This window comes from Mustela putorius, unplaced genomic scaffold (assembly GCF_011764305.1).
Source record: "Mustela putorius furo isolate JIRA1106 unplaced genomic scaffold, ASM1176430v1.1 tig00000139_pilon_pilon_pilon, whole genome shotgun sequence".
In the NCBI taxonomy this organism is placed as follows: Eukaryota; Metazoa; Chordata; class Mammalia; order Carnivora; family Mustelidae; genus Mustela; species Mustela putorius.
The window spans coordinates 11,576,248-11,590,915 of record NW_025421293.1 but is presented as its reverse complement, the minus strand read 5'-3'; the positions used below and the strand labels follow the sequence as shown (position 1 = coordinate 11,590,915).

General features: G+C 54.7%; 1 long non-coding RNA gene across 1 annotated transcript; it reads left to right on the top strand.

Annotated features, from left to right (window-relative positions):
• The first annotated feature begins 2,324 nt into the window (after window positions 1–2,324).
• LOC101686073 lies at window positions 2,325–13,954 on the top strand. The gene is made up of 3 exons (XR_200985.3): window positions 2,325–2,781; window positions 13,097–13,341; window positions 13,736–13,954. It is a non-coding gene; the product is annotated as an uncharacterized LOC101686073 (long non-coding RNA).
• Window positions 13,955–14,668: the final 714 nt, after the last annotated feature.

The window sequence follows — 14,668 nt, the reverse complement described above, 5'->3', positions numbered from 1 at the left end:
TGGGGACCAGTGGCTTCTTTATGGCACCTGCCCAAGGGGGTCTGCTTTGAGGAGGGAGCAGGGAGAAGGGTGCCCATGGATCAGTTGACCGACTGACTGAGCTTCCTGACCTTGCCTTTGGCCTACTCCCAGGGGCCTCCTGAGCAGAGGGCAGAGAGCAAAGGGCGAAGGCTAGAGCCTGGCCTCTCCCTGTCCTCCTGGGGCCACTCATAGACATTATCTGGGCTTAATCATGACAGCCGCCTTTCCCTGAGGGTGTGCTGGGTGTGGTGCCAGCCTTCCAGCTCAGCGTCTCTGAGCAGCCCCCTCACCTGCCCTCAGCATCACCTGCACTTAGGAAGGGCGGAGCAAGGAGTCACGGGGTCAGGTCTGGCAGCTCCCCCCACCCAGAGGAGGGAGTGACCCTGCAGGTGCCTGAGCCTCCCAGGGGAGCTGGACCAGAGTCCCCACCCTCTGCCGCCCAGTCATCTGACACTCAGCTCCACAGGCCTTGGCAACTCTCTTTGAGGCCTGGGAATTTCCGGGGGACTCAAGAGAATGACGATCTGTCCCAGGTCACTCATGGGGGCCCCTTTGGGTGCACCTGGGCCAGCGTTCCCAGTGTCTGGGGTGGGGGATTCCCATGGTCCAGGGCTGAAAAGCAGAACCTGTGGAGCACTCTGGGCCCTGCCGTCTCTGGGTCTCGGTGTGCTCATCCCTATTATGTAGCCCAGTGGCCTGAGACCAGAGCTCCAGGGTCCCAGGGGGAACTCCGGACCACCCAGATGGCTGAAATACCGAGGTCTCAGAATCCTACAGCGCATCCACGCTGTCCTGCCAAGTGGCCAGGGCTGGATGACAGGACAGGTGAGGGTAAAGGAGAACTTTCTCTGTCCAGAATCTGGGTCCCGACCTCAGGCTGCAGACAGAGGCCCAGACACTCCCAGGTTGGGGGGGGGCGGGGGGAAGAGCCTGGGTCTAAGCAAATCAGAGTGTGAAGGGCCCATCTGCACACCCCAGGTAGGTAACTGCCTGGGTCCCCAACCATCCTTCCAGCCTGGGGCTGGCTTGGCCTGTTTGGGGGGTCCCCGTCGTCACTGCCTCTACCCAGGGCTCGCGCGCTGAGGAGTGGGGTGGGGTGCTATTATCTGGCGCTGCCAGGCCCGCGCGGCTCGGGCTCACGTGGCCGCGGCTGCGCGCCTCCCTCGTCCCCGGACCGAGTCTCGCGCGGACAGATAAGCCCGGCGCTCGCAGAGCGTGTCCAGCACCGGCCGGAGCTGCCCGCGGGCCCCCTGCCCGCCCTCCCCCATCCCCGGCCGGCCCGGCCCACTTGGCCCAACTTCCTCTCCATAAAAGGCGAGGTTTGGGAGCGCCCGGGGAGGGGGCGTTGGACTCACGTGCCTAGCCACGGCGCTGGGCCTGGGCCGCCCCCCACGTCCTCCTGCACCCGGGGGCTGGGCTGCCTGGGCTGCCGGGGGCGGCCGGGGGGGGGGGGGATGGGCTCACGGCGGGGGCGGGGTTTCCCCCAAATCCCCGCCTCGCGCTTGCCCCGGGAAGCCCCCAGACCACCATCCCGACCGCGCACCCCTCCTCCCGACCCGCCTGAACGCCATGCACTTTGTCCCCACTTCGCGTTTGAACAACCTGAGGCCCACAGCCAAGCGGGTCCGAGGAGCGCGGGGTTGGGCATCTGGGAACATCAGGAACGACCATCGTGTCCGAGGTCACACTGTTACTCAGCTCTGTGGAGATGCATACGAGTCACACTTCGTGGGGACGGTCGAGTGTATTTTAATACCTCTAGAGATTATACTACCTCCCCGGCATCCTCGTCCCTTGGCTAGCGTGTGACCTTGGACGCCCGTTCCTTTGGCGCCCAGCCTCAGTTTCCCTGCCCGTTAACCGGGGGAGAGGCTTTTCGTCTCCGGAGTTTGTGCAGATGTAAAGCACAGCACCCAGCCAGCCCCCGCGCGGGGTTAGAGCCGGAACCAGGAGGGGGGCGCAGCCGCTTCCCGCCAGCACCCCCCCGCCCCTCCCTAGGGAGCCTGCAAGGGCTGCGTTGAGGCTCAGAGGCCGCGGATGCGGAGACAAACAGTGGGTGCTCAATAAATGCAGCGCGTACCCCCTCCCCGCCCCAGGGTGAGTCATCCCGGTCCTGGCCCGGTGCCGGGGATCAGGGCCATCGGGTGCCATCGGGCTCCACCCCACCGCGCATTGTGACCTCGGCAGGACTCCGCCCCTCTCCGGGCCTCAGTTTCCCGCCGCATAAGTTCAAGAGAAGCATGGGCCTGACCCGTTTGTTGGGGGGTGGGGAGCGCGGGAGGCCCCCGCGGGGCTCCCCCCGCCCCAGGCGCGGCCCGCGGTCCCCGCCGGGCCCGGCCACGTCCGCTACCCACGAGGCCGCCATAAAAGGCAAGCGGCCGCAGGTCGCGCAGCCAAACTTAGTCATCCGGCCCGCGGGCCGCCGGGCTGCGCGTAGCAGCTTCCTCCCCGAACTTCCCGTTTTCCGAGGGGCCCGGGGAGGGGGCCGAGGTGCGGCTGGGCCTTTCGAAACGCCTCGGCTCCCAGCAACTGGGGGCTTGGCCAGGGGGCGTCCCCGGCGGGCGCGTTCATGCCGGAGCTGCGAGTCCGCGCGGCGCCTCCAGGAGACGCCTGCCAGGGAGCCCCAGGCCTCTGCCCGGGGAAATCTCAGCCGGCGGCCAGAAGCCATCTGTGCAATGTGAGAGCGTCGGGCCGAAACCACCCTGACAGCGGCCCTGGAGCAGGGATCGGTCGGGGGTATGGGACAGCATGCAGCGCAAAGTAAGGAAGCGCTCGCTGGTGCTGCGCGGCCCGGGCCGGCGGGGAGCGCATGAACCCCAGGGATACCCCTCTTGCTGTCCGCTTTGCGCTACATTTAGAGCCAAAGCTAACTGCAGTGTGGTGAGGGCGGTCAGGACGGTGGCTGTCCAGAGTGAGGGGCAGGTCCTGCTTGGCTTGGAGACAGAGGCAGGAGCCTTCCCAGAATGGATGGGCTCCCCTCACCCTGACATCTAGGGTGGTGGCCCTAGGGCTGCACAGTCAAGGTTGGTGACCTCGACTATGCGGAAATTATAGCCCAATACAGACTGTTAAAAAAAAAAAAAAAAAGGAATGCACACACGGGACACTCCCATGGGTTGTTTAGGGTTGTCTACAAAGGTACACAGGTCATAGGGACATAGGAGGGAGTCAGTGTTACAGCTTCAGTGTAGAGGTGCGAGGGGACGCAGGAGACCCATGGAAGGGGACATGCCCACTGATGCTGGTTTCCTCTATTCCTTTCAGAAAACAAAGCTGAAGGAAATGCTGTAAGATGATGACTAGGTCTGGGAGTACATTATCTTCCTCTCTGTCCTTTTCTACCTATTTGAAATATTGCACACTTTTTACGATGAAAGCCGGGGGAGGAGGAGCACAATGGCTGGGAATTCGACACAGTGGTCAACTTCTTCGACCCTCTGTTTCTTCTTCTGTACAATGGGGCCATCAGTAATCCCTTTGGGGAAGATTTATTGAGAATTCTATGCAGTGATGTATGCCCAGTACTGAGTGTGAGCCCTAGGTATGCTGTAGGTGCTCGACAAGGCCGTCTGTATGGGGTTCCCCTTTTCCTGAGCCGCCCCTGGGAGAAGGGAGGATTTGCTAGGTTGGGGGGCCAGAGTGAGAAGGTCTTCAGCCCACAGTTCCATTAGGCCAATGGCCTAGCATGGCCTGGCTGGGAAGGCTTGTGTTTCTGACTAATGGGGCCAGCCAACCCCATGCCTTGCCTGTCCCATCCTGTCCTGACTGTCCTGTCCCCGGGGCCAGGGTCACTCTGGGTGAGGCTCAGGGCCAGAGTCCCAGCAGGACACAGTCCGGCAGGTCACCTGGCCTCAGATTCCAGGAGGCCGGATCCTCAGGAAGCCTCTGTGGGTGGCGAGGACACACAGGTATGGGGAGGTGCCAGCCGGTTGGTCAGCCCTGTTGGGGACACAGAGTCCAGAGAGCCCCGGAGGGCTGTGGGCCACCCAGCGCAGCAGGAAGGAAGGGAGGAGGGGTTAAGAAAGGGCGTCCGGGAAAGGAGAGGGAAGAGAAAAGAGAAAGCAAAAGGACGGTAGCCTGCTTCTCCTCCACTTTTTTTTTTTTTTTTTAAGATTTTATTTATTTATTTGTCAGAGAGAGAGTGAGCAAGAGCGAGCACAGGCAGACAGAGTGGAAGGCAGAGTCAGAGGGAGAAGCAGGCTCCCTGCGGAGGGCAAGGAGCCCGATGTGGGACTCGATCCCAGGGCGCTGGGATCATGACCTGAGCCGAAGGCAGCTGCTTAACCAACTGAGCCACCCAGGCGCCCCACTTTTTTTTTTTTTTAAAGATTTTATTTATTTATTTGACAGAGAGAGATCACAAGTAGACAGAGAGGCAGGCAGAGAGAGAGAGGAGGAAGCAGGCTCTCTGCTGAGCACAGACCCCGATGCGGGACTCGATCCCAGGACCCTGAGATCATGACCTGAGCTGAAGGCAGAGGCTTAACCCACTGAGCCACCCAGGCGCCCCTTCCTCCACTATTTTTGAACTCCCATATGTGGGCACTGCATCTGGGCTCTCTGCTGAAAGCCTCCCATGATCCTCCTGGGGGTTGGAGGACCCCCTCCCCCCACAAGACAGCAAGGTTACATGACTAGGCCAAGGTGACTTGGCTGAGAGGGGCAGGGTCTGGGGAGTGTGAGCAAGAGACATTGAGATTGTGAGGCCAGGGGGCAACAGAGCCCAGGGTAGGAGCTGTGAAGCAGCTCCAGTGAGGGGGAGCCCTTGAGAGTGAGGGAGGAGGGGTGGAGGGCTGACAGGGCTCAGGGCAGGGCTGAGGCAGGACGGGGGCAGGACTGACTGGAAGACATGCCTCTTGGGTGCCCTCTAGCGGGGACATTCTCCCTGGCTAGGCGGCTCTGTGTGTCCGCATTCCAAGAGTTAGGAAATGACTAGATTCTCCCCGTGGGGGACGTGGCCCACAATAGGTACTCCTTCATAGCACCCCATTTTCAACCCTCCCTCACCTCCTCAGGCTCTGCCTCACCCCAGGCCTTGCTGCACAAGAGGAGGCCGTGGGAAAGCATCAAGCAGGAGGAGCGCCCTTAGCTGCCCCGGGACCCAGCCGTCACCCACCCACCAAGAGGTCTGGTGGCAGTTTCCCAGCGACCCTACTGGGGGAGACATTTCTCTCCTCCTTTTTATTTTTATTTTTATTTTTTAAAAAGATTTTATTTATTTATTTGACAGACGGAGATCACAAGTAGGCAGAGGGGGGGGGGAAGCAGGCTCCCCACTGAGCAACCACCCGATGCGGGGCTTGATCCCAGGATCCTGGGATCATGATCCAAGCTGAAGGCGGAGGCTTAACCCCCTCAGCCACCCAGGCGCCCCTCTCTTCTCCTTTTTAGATGAGAAATCTGAGGTCTAGAGGGTACACAGGCACCCCTTCCCTGATGCACACAGTGGCACTGGGGGGCTGGGCACCCTGAGTCTGCACTCTAGCTGAATGCACTTGACCCTGAGTGTCTGGGCATGGCAGCCTCTGGGGCTGGCTGAGGAATCGAACCTTCCCTGCTGAAGACCCCGTAACACCCTCGTCTGAAGGGACCCTCTTGCAGACGCCAACAATTTGCCAGGTCTATAGACTGAAGTTTCAACCAACCCATCTGTGGCCTACATTCAGTGAGGCAGACAGGCCAGAACTTTTACGGGATAAGTGGGAGAAAGAGGCCAACGGAAGTGACTTACCATGGTAACCTGCACACCTTCGAGAAACATATTGGTGGGGCAGCAGCCTCATCCCTGTGCGACTGCCTTCTGTGGCTGGGTGGCAGGGGTGGTATTCTACTGGGATGGACTCTGGGGGCTGGTGGAACCCGGAATGGTAGAGGCTGAGTGGAGACATTTTTTTTAGATTTTATTTATTCATTTGATAGAAAGAGAGATCGCAAGTAGGCAGAGCAGCAGGCAGAGAGAGAAGAGGGGGAAGCAGGCTCCCTGCTAAGCAGAGAGTCACAGGCAGGGCTCGATCCCAGGACCCTGAGATCATGACCCGAGCCAAAGGCAGAGGCTTAACCCACTGAGCCACTCAGGCACCCCTGAGTGGAGACTCTTAAGGGTAAGAGGCCAGGTGGAAGAGGGAACACAAGCAGGGACAGAGGGAGAGGGAGAAGCACACTCCCCACGGAGCAGGGAGCCAGATGTGGGGCTAAATCCCACGACCTTGGGATCATGACCTGAGCCAAAGGCAGATGCTTAACCACTGAACCACAGTTTTTTACAGGAATTTTTGATAGAGGCTAATCATGAGGCTCCTAGGATTGAAGCAGCTGATTTCTACTACAGTGTCGCTCGAACAGTATAACGGGAAAACTCGAGGTCTCGTGGACAGAAACCTGTCCAGAGCCCACACAGTCTAGAGTTTCTAGGCTTGAGATATGTTATTTAATGCATGAAGAAAGAAATGCATATATTGGTTACTGGGCCACACATTTGTGCTTTCAACTTGCTGACAGTTGTGGTCACAAAATCCTCTTTGTAATTCTATGTATTTTATTTTACAAATTTAAAAGCATCATTCCTGGGGCGCCTGGCTGGGGGTTGGGGGGTGCACAGTCGGTTAAGCATCTGACTTTTGGTTTTGGCTTAGGTCGCTGAGATCCAGCCGGGAGTGGAGTCGGGCTCCACGCTCAGTGGGGAATCTGCTTGAGACCCTCTCACTCTCTCTAAAATAAATAAATAACTTAAAAAAAATGTGCATCATTCTGACCAAGTGTTCATGATGAATGGATAAACAACAGGTACATACAATGAGATATAATTCTACTTTTAAATTTTTTTTTAAGATTTTATTTATTTATTTGACAGAGATCACAGGAGGCAGAGAGGCAGGCAGAGAGAGAGGGGGAAGCAGGCTCCCGGCTAAACAGAGAGCGCGATGGGAGACTGGATCCCAGGACTCTGGGATCATGACCTGAGCTGAAAGTCAGAGGCTTTAACCCACTGAGCCACTCAGGTGCTCCATAATCCTACTCTTAAAGGGAAGGGGATTCTGACCCATGTTAGGACATGGATGGACCTTGAGGACATAATGCTGGTGAGTAAGCCGGCGACAAAAGGACCCATACCGTATGATCGGGCGGGTCAAGTCAAACTGGGAAACAGAAAGTGTAAGGGTGATTACCATAGGGTTTAGGGTAAAGGAAAGTTTAAAGGGTAGAGAGTTTCAAATTTGCAAAGAGAGAAGTTTCTGGAGTGCTGTTTCACAACGGAGTATTTCTGACTAAACTCCACAGTTAAAATTGTTTAAGATGGGAAATGTTATGTTACGCTATTTTACCACAATTTTAAAAAGGCGGGATGCAATAAAACAACTTAAAGCCTTCAACGTTTTTAAAAAAAGCATGATTCTGACAGGGGTCCCTATGTTGTTACCCTCAAATGCTAAAGACCACCACAAGGTCCCCGGCACCCAAAAGGTTAAGAGTCCCGGCGTCTCCTATTGGCCGAACCTAGCAGGAATTCTGGGGGCGACCAGGGATTCTGGGAAGCGTAGTTTGCAGCCCCCAGCCGGAGCCTCGCGCTGATGGGTGGGTTTGGGGCCGGGAGACAATGGCTGCAAGACCGGCATCCGGTCTGGCGGGGAATTCTCAGGATGCAAGCTCAGCGCGCCTGTGCCTACGCTGCGCATGGGCAGCCTCACACACAGTTGCACGGCCGCGCACACCTGTCCCCTTGCACCATGCAGCATGTGGCGCTCCCCATTAGCAGTTTGCATCTTTTCCAATCTTAACTGCTCATCCAAGGATCTGCGGGTCAGGCTGGCAACTGCCCTCTTGCTCTCCTCTGACACATCCCCGCTGGAGCACAGACTTTGGCAGTGACCGTGGGAAGGATGTGCAGGCTACAGGTGACTGAGGGAGGAGCGTGCCAGTCAGAGGGCCCAAGCTTGTGCAAAGGCCCTAAGGCAGGAGCCTGCGTGGTCACTAGGGTGGGTGGGGGAGAACGGCAAGGGACGACGTAGGGTTGGCCTCGATGGCCACGATGAGGTCTTCAGAAAAGACAGGGGCCGGGTTTTCCAGGTGAGCGCTGGAGCGCTGCCTATAGGGAATCGAATAACACTGACTGTTCCCTCTGGGTCTGCCGCGGAAGCCTCGGAAGTGACTCAGCAGAATTCCTGGGAGCTGGGGGCGGGTGTGAGGGATGCTCCAGAGGGGCTGGGGAGGGGCGGTGCCCGTGCGGAGGCCCTACCTCCAAGCTCTGGCGGCCCACGAAGCACACCCGCCCACTGGCTGCAGGCTACCTAAGGCCCCATCCCCAGGAGGGATTGGTGGTGGGATGTAGCCTGAGGATTTAGAGAAGAAGGAGGGAGCACCCTCCTGGCACCATCCCTGAGCCTGGGCTTGGCTGTCGGTGGGGCCGACTGAAAGGAACTGGTGTGGGTCGGGGGGTGGCTGTTGGTAGTTCCTAGACCCAGGCCTTTGGAAAGGAGCTGGGTGGGCAGAGTTGGCCCGGTCTGAACTCCCTGCTGACTCAGCCGGGTCAAGCTCTCTTGGGAACTAACTCCCTTCCTCTATATAAAGCGAATTGTTCAATAAACAGGCCTGCAAGGATAATCATAAATTTCCTGGTGGCACATTGGGCGTGCGTGCGTGTGTGTGTGTGTGCGCGCTCGCGCGTGCGCAACGCCCCCATACACACCCAGGCTGGAACAGGTTTGAGTGTACCAGGGCAGCGGAACCAATATGCTAAGAACCGAGCCTCAGTTTTCCAATGAATAAAGTGGGTATAGGGACGCCTGGGTGGCTCAGTTGGTTGGACGACTGCCTTCAGCTCAGGTCATGATCCTGGAGTCCCGGGATCGAGTCCCGCATCGGACTCCCAGCTCCTTGGGGAGTCTGCTTCTCTCTCTGACCTTCTCCTCGTTCATGCTCTCTCTCACTGTCTCTCTCTCAAGTAAATAAATAAAATCTTTAAAAAAATATATATATATATCTAAAAAAAAATACAAAATAAAAAATAAAGTGGGTATAAGGACCCCAAGAATGAGCCTTGCTGGAGTTAGTGGCAAGTGGCGCGCTGCCCATCTAATTCCCCTAATTCACGGCAAGACCACACTCAGGCTCTTGCAACCAGGAGCAGGTGGCCTGAGAATGCGAATTAATAACTGCATGTCCCAGCTCCCAACATGCCTGCTTAGAGAAGCTGTCCACGACTACCAAGACAAAAGATACAGCGTGCTTCCTCCTAGGCGCGGGAGAGGAGGGGAACCCTACCCAAGACTCCGCAGCCCTCAGGGACCCTGCGTGGTCTCTACCTCCGGATGGGGCTGCGGAGCTCCTGACGGCCGCCAGGTGGCGCGGGAGACGCGCCTGCTTCTCCAAGCTGGGCGGGGCTGGACCCGTCCTGGAGTAGGGGCTCCTCCGGAAGTCTTTGCCTCAAACCTATTTAGAAGCCCTTTGTACAAAAAAAAAGAAAAAAAAATGCGCTCAAATATGAGTCAATATAGGTTTAATAACCGCCGGTCATTATATATTTCTGTGGTCAAATTATAACTGAACTCGCCTTCTCCGTCCTAGCCTGAGGCCTAGGGACCCCAGCATCCCTCTGAGTTGGGGGTCTAGAGCAGGGACCTGCGGACAGTGTCCTGGCTGGGTTAGAGGAGAGAGAACTGGGTGGGGTGCTTCTCAGGCAGGGAGGGTTAAGCCAGGCTTTAAAAGTGGGTAGAATTTGGGGAATGGGGGAGGGGATTCTAAAAGCTGGGAAGTTGGGGCACCTGGGTGGCTCAGTGGGTTAAAGCCTCTGCCTTCTGCAGGTCGTGATCCCAGGACCCTGGGATCCAGCTGCATCTGGCCCTCTGCGCGGCAGGGAGCCTGCTTCCACCCCCCCAGCCCCTGCCTGCCTCTCAGTCTACTTGTGATCTCTGTCTGTCAAATAAATAAATAAAGTGTTTAAAAGCTGGGAAGTAGAATAGGTTCCAACAAGTGGAGTGGGTCACTCAGGTGGGCAAGAGGATGGCATCTGGCAAGTGTGTGGGGCTGTGATGCCCAGCTTGGGAGTGGCCACACTTTGTCCCAGAGTGGTTTCAGGGACACTGACAAATATGGAGGCCACCATGGGCTGTGCTGGGCCCTGGGTATACAATGGGCCTGCCTGTTTTCTCCCAACATAACACCATCCATCGCTCCCCAGGGCTCCTGAGAAGAAACTGGGGGCCTCAGCCTGAACCTGCCAGCCAATGGCAGCTCTAAGTCGCATGGGTCAGAATGGACTGGACCGTGACTGACCTGGAAGCATGGCAGGTCGGGGTGGGGGGGCTGGGGAATATTCGGGGGAGACCCAGGTCTTGACCCCCTTCCAGCCCGGACCTGATGCAGGTCGGGGGGAGGAAGGGCCCTGGGCTGGGAGATAGGTCTCAAAGTATCATTTCCAAAAAGCTAAGGTCGGGACATGTGGCTTGTTCAGTCAGTAGAGCATGAGACTCTTGATCTTGGGGTCGGGAGTTTAAATCCCATGACGGTGGTGGAGATTAAATTAAAAAATTAAAAAAAAAAATTGTCAGGGAACCTGGGTGACTCAATCGGTTGAGCGTCTGCCTTCGGCTCAGGTCATGATCCTGGAGTCCCAGGATGGAGCCTGCATCAGGCTCTCTTTTCAGCTGGGGGCCTGCTTCTCCCTCTCCCTCTGCCTCCTGCTCCCTTTGCTTGTTCTCACTCTTGCTCTGTCAAATAAATAAATAAAATCTTAAAATAAAATAAAATCTTTAAAGAAAAGCTAAACTCATGACTCTTATACAGTTAGACAAGGAGCATTTGTCAAAGATGTAATTCAACTTATTAATTAACAAGGGAGCACTAAGATAGTAAATTGATGCAAAGAACATTTGAGGAACTGTATTTTTCACTTTCTCCTACCCCCCTAAGAAATTGGCATTTATACAATTCATTTAAAAATGCTGGGATGAGGGGCACCTGGGTGGCTCAGTTGGTTAAGCTGCTGCCTTCAGCTCAGGTCATGATCCCAGGGTCCTGGGATCGAGTCCCACATTGGGCTGTCTGCTCAGCAAAGAGCTTCTCTTTCTGCCTCTGCCTGCCGCTCTGCCTGCTTGTGTTCTCCCCCCTCACTCTGATAAATAAATAAATAAATAAATAAATAAAATCTTAAAAAAAAATGCTGGGTGCCTGGGTGGCTCAGTGGGTTTAAGCATCTGCCTTCGGCTTAGGTCATGATTTTAGGGCCCTGAGATCGAGTTCTGCATCTCCCTCTCCTTGCTTCTCCCTCTGCCCCTCCCCCCTTGTTCTCAAATGAATAAATAAAATATTTATTTAAAAAATACTGGGATAGGGGCACTTGGGTGGCTCAGTGGGTTAAACCTCTGCCTTTGGCTCGGGTCATGATCTCAGGGTCCTGGGATCAAGCCCCACATCAGGCTCTTTGCTCAGCAGGGAGCCTGCTTCCCCTCTCTCTCTGCCTGCCTCTCTGCCTACTTGTGATCTCTCTCTCTCTCTCTGTCAAATAAATAAATAAAATATTTTTTTAAAAATACTAGGATAAGATTCCTAATTCGATACAAAACAAAACCTGACTAATGTCCTTTGGGGCAATCAAGAGTAACCTTTGAAATACGAATAGCATGTAATTTCACTGACATGTGGAATTTAGAAAACAACACAGGACCAAACAAGAGAACAAGTAGACTCTTAAATACAGAGAACAAACTGGTGATTACCAGAGGGGAGGTGGTGGGGGGTGGGCCATGGATGAAATAGGCGAAGGGGATTAAGAGATAACAAACTTAGAGTCATAAAATAAGTAAATCCCAGAGATGAAAAGTACAGCATAGAAGGGGGCCACCCATCTGCCTTCAGCTCAGGTCATGTCCTGTGATCGAGCCCCGCTTTGGGATCCCTGTTCAGCTGACAGGCTGCTTCTCCCTCTTGCTCTCTCCCGACTTGTACTTTCTCTTTCAAATAAATAAAAAAGAATTTTTAAAGATTTTATTTATTTGACAGAGAGAGATCACAAGTAGGCAGAGAGGCAGAGAGAGGAGGAAGCAGGCTCCCTGCTGAGCAGAGACCCCCCAATGCAGGACTCGATCCCAGCACCCTGAGATCATGACCTGAGCCGAAGGCAGCGGCTTAACCTACTGAGCCACCCAGGCGCCCTCAAATAAATAAAAATTTAAAAATAACAACAACCCAGCAACTTCTGTTGCTATCTTTTCTATCAGACACAAGTCCACAGGTTAACCTATAACTGAGCCCTTAAAAGAAAGCAAATAGCAAGGCAAACAGAAGTTTCCTAGAGAAGCGCCTGGGTGGCTCAGTCGCTGGGCTTTTGCCTTTGTCTCAAGTCATGATCCCGGGGTCCTGGGGGGTCCTGGGATCGAGCTCCGCATCGGGCTCCCTGATGGCTAGAGCCCTGCTTCTCCCTCCCTCTCCCACTCCTCTGATTGTGTTCCCTCTCTCGCTGTGTCTCTGTCAAATAACAAATAAAATCTTTAAATAAATCTTTAAATAAAATAAATAAAATCTTTTTTTTTAAAGATGTTATTTATTTATTTATTTATTTGACAGAGAGAGATCACAAGTAGGCAGAGAGGCAGGCAGAGAGAGAGAGAGGAGGAAACAGGCTCCCTGGGGAGCAGAGAGCCCGATGCGGGACTCGATCCCAGGACCCTGAGATCATGACCTGAGACGAAGGCAGTGGCTTAACCCACTGAGCCACCCAGGCGCCCCAAAATCTTTTCTTTTTAAGTATTTTATTTATTTATTTGACAGAGAGAGAGATCACAAGACTTTATTTATTTATTTGACAGACAGAGATCACAAGTAGGCAGAGAGGCAGGCAGAGAGAGAGGAAGGGAAGCAGGTTCCCTGCTAAGCAGAGAGCCCAATGCATGGCTCGATCCCATGACCCCAAGACCATGACCTGAGCTGAAGGCAGCGGCTTAATCCACTGAGCCACCCAGGCGCCCCAATAAATAAAATCTTAAAAAAAAAAAAAAAGGGAAGAAGAAGTTTCCTAGAGAGTTAAATCACCTGTAGATGCACTTGTTATACAAGGCAGTCCTGCTCTGGGCCCTATTTCTAGGTTTTGGATGACTCTTCCTGACACAGGAGACGTGGATGCTCGGCGGTGACCCATGGTGGGAATTCTTCTGACCCGTTCTGGCCTCAGCCTCCTTAGCCAAGGGGCTCGGACCACATCTTCTGGCTCCTCCGACAGTCTCCACCTTCCAAGACCAATATTACCTCCCAGATGGACCCAGGATCCCCACTTCATTTTATTTCTACCCCTCTCGGGACATCTGTGTTTCCAATTGGCCAAAGGGCAAGGTACGGGGGATGACTGTGGCTACCTCTGCCTGTTGTTCTGCAGAGGACCCCAAATTTGAGAATCTGGGGATCCTCTTTGCCCCTGATTCCACCGAATGCCGTTCAGTTCAAAAGGACTGAGCCATTGGGGGGAGACCTGATATGCTCCTGGTGCTCAGGAGCTGGGAAACAAGGTCTGGTCTCTTAAGATAATAGGAGAGTCTGGCGCCTGGGTGGCTTAGTTGGTTGAGAGTCTCTGCCTTCTGCTCGGGTTCTGGGATGGAGCCCTGCATCAGGAGATTGCTTCTCCCTGCTGCTTCTGCCACACTCTCCCCCATGACTCCCCCCTCCCCCGCTGTGTTTCTCTCTCACTGTCAAATAAATCAATTTTCTTTTCTTTCTTTTTTTTTTTAAGCTAATGGGAGAGTCTGACACTTTGTGGATTCAGCTGGAAAGTGTTTGGCAGTTGACTGGTAATGTCTGCCATGAGTGCAAAAGTGAAAATAGGCGGACGCCTGGGTGGCTCAGTTGGTTGGGCAGCTGCCTTTGGCTTGGGTCATGACCCCACTGTCCTGGGATGGAGTCCCACATCGGGCTCTCCGCTCGCCGGGGAGCCTGCTTCTCCCTCTGCCTCTGCCTGCCATTCTGTCTGCCTGTGCTCGCTCCCCCCCCCAACCCGATAAATAAATAAAATCTTAAAAAAAAAAAGTGAAAATAGGTCGTAAATTCTGTATTTACCCGCCCATTTTCCTAGGATTGATGTGAGGGTGGAATCACCATTGTCAATGAATATCTTCACGTTGCAAGAAATGGACACCATCACTGAATCTTGCCTAAAACAATGAATTTTGGCTTCTGTAACTGTCTAGGGATAATGAGACTTCAGGTACGGTATGATCAGAGTTCTGGCTCAATTTCTCTGAGACTCTCTTAGCCACAGGCCAGCTCTTTTCCACAGGCCAGCTCTGTCTACAAGGCGACCAAATGCCTGCTACAAGTCCAGGTGGCACACCCACAGGTTACACTGACCTGGGGGGTCGACAGCACTGCTCTGAGCCAGCAGGCTAAGCAACAGCCCCGAGGTTGCTCCTCATTGGACAATTTCGGTCACATGCCCATCCCTGGAGCACAGATCTTTGTCTGGGTGGAGGGGTGGGGTGGGGAGGAGTGGGGTAGAGGGGGAGCAGGGAGGAGGAACAGGGTTGTCCCCCAGGCTCACAGTTGAGGGAAAGAGTGAACCGTGGAAGAAAACCAGTCCAAAGGAGGGAAAGGATGGATGCTGGGCAGGGGCGCCCGGAGAGCCCGTGGCTGGGAAGAGGACTGCCTGTTAAGAAACCCCTCCAAGCTG